This window comes from Henckelia pumila, chromosome 3 (assembly GCF_033568475.1).
Source record: "Henckelia pumila isolate YLH828 chromosome 3, ASM3356847v2, whole genome shotgun sequence".
Lineage (NCBI taxonomy): Eukaryota > Viridiplantae > Streptophyta > Magnoliopsida > Lamiales > Gesneriaceae > Henckelia > Henckelia pumila.
In genome coordinates, this window is record NC_133122.1 from 160,065,271 (window position 1) to 160,071,429 (window position 6,159).

The window sequence follows — 6,159 nt, forward strand, 5'->3', positions numbered from 1 at the left end:
GTTCAAGATTGGACCGTTTCCGAAGTAAAAGAATGTCTTTTACATCAGAGATTTCCTTATTTGACGAAGAAATAGCATATATATTACTTCGGCATTTAAATTGAATGATGAAGTAATTGTTATATTTAACTTCACATGTTATTTATTGTAGTGAAGTAAAAGAAAAATTTTACTTCTGCACTTTCCTTAAGTGACGAAGTAATAGAATATATATAACTGTGGCATTTATATCGATTGATGAAATAAAAACACAATATATATATATATATATATATATATATATATATATTTCTGAAAATTAAAATATTAGATTCATCAATTATCCATCCAAAAACTAAGAACATCCGTATATTTACCAATCCACAATTATGAATCCACGAATCCACGACTATAGCCCAAAAATGCATGTATCCATAAGTATTTTCACAAACTAAAAGTGTTCTAACAAATATATTCAATAATCCATAAATAAAAAACAAAGATTTATCCCAATGTGCACGACTAATTTAGGCACCTACAACCAGACATTACTTTACATCAGGACTATAAAACACTTTACAAGACGACAAGTATTGGCCATTTATATACCTAAGAATATAGTCGAGGGCCTCCATGTCCTTGACTTGAATACTGGATGGAATTACTTAACCCCCACATAAAACGGATGGTCTGCAAACTCCATAATCTGCAGAAATAAATCGATGGAAAGAAAAATGAAAATTATAAATCCAAGGCAACTTCAGGGGTGCAAACTAAAGAAAATCAACTAATTAGGTACTTAGGAAAAGAAGAACCAAAATTAGATAAAGTTTGACTTGGCAGTGCTTGATCCATGAAACTAACTAATCCGAACAACTAAATTGCAAGAGAAAATGACAGAACGATAAACACTTTGAAAGAATCAACCTCTACTTGCTTTCCAATTTCATTTCTTCCTATGAATTTCAAGCCAGATTCTTTTAAAATACCAACCATCTCTCGATCACATGTAACGATCAATACAAAAATTATTTAAGTAAAATTTCAATCAAATAGTTTAGTTTTCCAAATTTTCTCATCAACTAACCTCATATTTGTGTCGATGCCATTCACCCACATGCTCTGAATTATGGTAGCTGCAGGAAAGCAAATACAATTAGAAAGTTTAAAAAATAATAATTATACAACAATCAAAATGTTTTTAATAGCCATGTGCATTCTCTTGAACACTCGAACAGCTGAGCTTTTCGAGTACTGATATCTGAATCAGGAGACTAATTAAAGATCCACTTGTACGATCCACTTACCCCATTTACTAGTCAAAATGAGATTATTTCGAGGGGATCTCCATTCTTGGATATATAACGATAAAGAAAACTACCAACCTTAGCCCAAAGAAGCTTAACGGCTGAACAACCACGAGGGAATAATCAATTAATTCCGATTATACTCAAAGCAATAAATCAGTTTATCTGCATATATAGCGTGAAACAATGACTTCAATCTGAATAATTTTATGCCAGACCAATAAAAATAAAAACAAGGAAAAAATACTAATTAGAAAATCATAAATTGGCTATAACTAAAGTACTACTATGTTTTAACCCATTGTTGGTTGTCTTTCTCGAAGAATTTTAAAATATGAATCAATATAAGGAACATGTAAATACCCAAAATTTAATGGAAAAAGTTCTAAAAGCTCACAAATAGTTCAAATTCTTCAATTTGCCAATAGAATCGGGTATGTCACCAAACAGCTTGTTGTCGGACAGATCAAATGTTTGAAGCTTTTCTAGTTTACCAATGACATCCGGAATTGGACCTGTAATATCATTATTTTGCATTAACATACAAATTCCCAAATGGAAGAAATATTCAGGTTGTATTTATTTACAATGGTTCTAACTTCGATGTAGCAAAACAAATTATGTGAAAGATCATGCTTACAAATTTTTCATAGTATTTTCAGTTTCTTCAATATTTTTCCCCCTGTTGTGTTAACTTTGATATAGCAAAACAAATTATATGAAAGATCATGCTTACAAATTACGCAAGGAATTGATCATGCTCACATAATTACCTAAATTTTTCATTTACAAGTTTTGTGATTTAATGAAGAATAGGTTAGTGAGTTGGGGAGAAGCCTTCAATTTCATGTATAATTCTTGTCAAGTTTCTCGTGTCGTGTGATTATCGTAGGAACAGAAACATACACTCTTTATTGAATCTGGGGAACGTTATTTGGAAATTAATACAAATGATTGGAGTTCTTGGCATATCAAGAGAAGCCGATCCTCACCAATTTATTTTGTCTTTTATATGCAATACCTCAGAAAAAATTGGACCATGGATCAGATTTGTTCCACAAACGATACCCAAAGTTTGACATCGTAGAAATGGGGTTACTCACAAGTCATAACGACATGCTATGGACCATATTGGATGGCTTCTTCCATCTTCTTTTTCATCTTGTACTGTAACGTAGCAGGGGCACAAACTAGTGGTGTTTGATCACCTGCAGATAGACAACATGGCATCTAAAAAACAGCTTCTTTGTATGTAATGTGCTACCTCCCCTTCAATACAAAACACTCTAGGAAAAAATTCCCATGAAACTAAAAAAAACAGTGGTAGCAACGCAAAACAAACTAACTTCTCTACTTTCAGAAGCAAAATCAGGTCACACAGAAGTAAATGGAAAGGATTGACAGATGAACACATAATAGTCATTTTTTATGTTTTTCTCAAATTTCCTGCTATAATCTTTTTAACACTGGACATGACACATGGTTGCCGATGACACTTACAAGTACAAAAGTATTTGCTGCCAAGAACACCAAACTTGCAACCGAAAGCTAAATAAACACATTCTTACCTCAAAATTCCAGCAAATAACCCCAAATAAACCAATGAGTTTGAGGTGGATCCAAGCCAAACCTTTCCACTTAATCTGCATCTTGCTCCATGGCAATACTTTCGAACAACATAATTTGCATTCACAAAAGTCCAATTTTCCAATGATCAATACTTTCGAAGAGCATGAACAAAAAAAACATCTTTATCTGAAATTGAGCTCAGAAGTACAAACTTTTTTTTGCCCCGAGAATTTCTTTATATTTGGAAGGGAATGTTGGTCTCAGGGAATCGATAAAAGCACAAAAGTTGTTGAACGCACACCTGAATCACGACAAATCCACATAAAAACCAAGAAAAAAACTCGAGATGAAAGCTGCCAAAACCGCCCCAATTACAGCCAGAGGCCATAGAAATATTGCTAGACCAGCAAATGGAACACAAACAGTTTCCAAGAATGGACCTTCTTAACCCAGTGAGTTAAGAGTCTCACTGTATTTCCATTGGTTTCTCGTTTTCGTACACTTCCTCACTCAATTCATCCATGTAGGAGAAGTACGAATGGAAGCAAAAATCCATGAAATCTTGAACTACCGTACAAATGTCTTCGAGAGTCGAATAACAACCATCCTGGTATCATAAAGCATAAGCAACAAGCAAAGTTCAATGAAAAAGAGAAAACTAGTCAGATTATTGTCTTGTAGTTAGTTAATTCTTAACCTTCTAGGTTATGCAGTAAAATAAAATTTTAAAATGATACATGAGATTAATCTTAAAACCATTCTTAAAATTTCGAAAAACCACGACAACATGAAGGTATAATCAGACAGAGAAAAACCATGACAATCATCAATCATCTTGCTCGAAGTGATTAATGTTAAATAAAAATCTCATACTGACCAAAAAAACAATGCTTCCATTTCTCGGTCACTCTCTCTCCGACAACCTCGAAGGTAGCAATCAATGGAGCAAAAACCCATATCATATTCCACCAAGAATACTTCTAACTATTGCAACGATAGTCCAGAGGATCAAAAGCGCACCGACAACGAAAGCAATACAAGAATCTTCAAAATCCACCCTAACCTCTTGCTTCTGCATTTTGAATTCAAAGACGAGAAATTACAGAGCAAAACTCGAAGTAGGCATGGTAACATATGCATTGTGTAACATCGATAAAGCCAATAGTTAACTATATTGCTACTATACGTACTTTGCCACACAGTAGTAAGTCCAAATAACATGTGAAGGCCAAAGACCAATAACCACTGCTGAATTTCCAACTGCTATTATGGTGAAGGCAACGGACATATAATCAACCCTTCTCCAGTAAACAATAACCCGAGTCCACCAAATATATGTCAAAATGGGTTTTCGCACAGCCAATGGTGAAATGATAATTCTTCAAGAAATGTGTCGCAATAAATTTTACCACAAAAGCTAAGGAGTGTGTTCTCTCCCAACTCAGGTCAATCATGACTAAGACTCAAAAAACTGGTCAAGACATAGCATTTCAGATTGTAATGAAGATTAATTAAACATATTCCTAATCCCAACATTCCACTAACTTCAAGAAATTAATCTGATAGCATTCTTATGGTTGCTATAATAATAGGTTTCTTTTATATTTACTGGAGAAACTCATTCTAAAAACTAATCATGCTAGACATGGTTGAAACTTGCATTTATTAAAAACTACTACAAGTTCTATTTTGGGCATTGGTCTAGGCTAGTCTCCCAGTACCCAAAACCAACCATTAGATCCTATTGCCACTTATATTCCAATGGAAAATCATTTGACGCAGGGTGCCCAAATCACAGACAGACAACGTGCGTATGTGTGTGCAGGAGTCCAGAGCAGAACAAGCAAGAACTTCAAACAAAAAAAATTACTCGAGGTCCATAAAAAAATTTAAGCTGCTACAACACACCAAATTGCATCATTACTGGGTTTTCGTTCGTGAAAGTGCGCGATAGCAAAAATGCAACCAAGATGGTGGGTGTTCCCTTCACGTTACAGGGAAATTGAAACCAAAAACCCTAAAAACACGAAACGCAGAGCATCATTGTAGAATAAACAGCGCTAAAGTGAACAAATAGGAGGAAACCCAAATGGATGAATAAAAAAAACTCGATTTCAGGTTAAAAAATAGAAATACTCATCCAAAACATTTAAAACCCGAATCGAAGGGAAAAGAGAAGGATTCTTACGTTGGGCTTTCCAATGGTTCCGCTGGCGAGCAGCTCCGGAGGTAGTGAACGGCTGAAGTTGTAAATCGACGGGCCGCTAGGGTTGAAAAGAAAGAGATGGAGTTCTTGTTTTTACCGATCGCAAGTGAAATGAGATTGATAAAATATTGAAGGTTAAGAGTTGCAGGAATTTACTTCACCACTTATCATTAAAAATTTTATTTTTTCACTTTTTACTACATTAGAAAAAAATATGCCGAAGTAATATGTTCTCAAAGACTAAGTGAACCCCGTGTTTTTGTAAATGCTGAAGTAAAAAGTGTGATTTTACTTCGCATGTTTTTTTACTGAAGTTGATTATTACATATTACTTCGGAATTAATTATTGCCGAAGTAATTTGTGCCGAAGTAAAATGAGAATTTTCTACTAGTGTATATAGAGTTTTCTGGCCATAGGAGCTGCTCTGCATCCCATGCCACTCAAATACAGACCCAAACGTCCGCTGCAACAAAGGCAACTATGCCATCAAATTTCAAAGAAGTTTGGCTCAATATGAATGAGATGATGCAATTCAATAAATCAAAATCTCTGCTCATATGATCATCTCATCTCATATATCATATCTTCGATTCATATAATATAACATGAATGCAAATATCGATAATCATCGAGAAATAATCAAAGAGCATAAACCCATGCTATTCAATAAATCTCATGAATCGAATAAATTAAACAAATAACATATAAGCAAGCAAGTGTGTGGCTTTAAGGGCTCGAAAAATCTCATAAATGTCTCGAAGATTCAATCCCAAATATTTTAATTTTCTGATCATACCTTCGATTCTAAATCTTGAAAGCTCAAATTCCTAAAATGAATTAACTCAATCAAACTCATAACAAATTCATTCGATCAAACTCGGCATTCCAAAACAATATTCGAACCAACCTTGACCAAAATCTCAACAATTCAAACTCTTGCAAACTTGAACCGATAAACTCCCATCAAAATCTGAAATAGATAAAAAATTTTTGCAGAATATCATTTCCAATTCTCTCGGCTCAACAATTACTAAATAACTCTTTCAAAATCAAACCGGCGGCATAACAGCTAAAAATCGGATATCCCCAAAATATCA

The 6,159-nt window shown here is 34.1% G+C and overlaps 1 long non-coding RNA gene across 3 annotated transcripts; it reads right to left on the minus strand.

Moving 5' to 3' along the window:
* Nucleotides 1-511: 511 nt before the first annotated feature.
* Nucleotides 512-5,164, minus strand: LOC140893254 (uncharacterized). 3 transcript variants are annotated; one of them, XR_012153073.1, is made up of 7 exons: nucleotides 5,044-5,164; nucleotides 3,733-3,927; nucleotides 3,296-3,462; nucleotides 2,855-3,156; nucleotides 2,390-2,494; nucleotides 1,067-1,451; nucleotides 512-685 (listed from the first exon to the last, which is right to left on the minus strand). It is a non-coding gene; the product is annotated as an uncharacterized lncRNA (long non-coding RNA). The 3 variants fall into 3 exon arrangements; XR_012153072.1 differs by having other exon boundaries at nucleotides 1,067-1,115; nucleotides 1,365-1,451; nucleotides 2,855-3,462; XR_012153071.1 differs by having other exon boundaries at nucleotides 2,855-3,462.
* Between the last annotated feature and the right edge of the window lie 995 nt (nucleotides 5,165-6,159).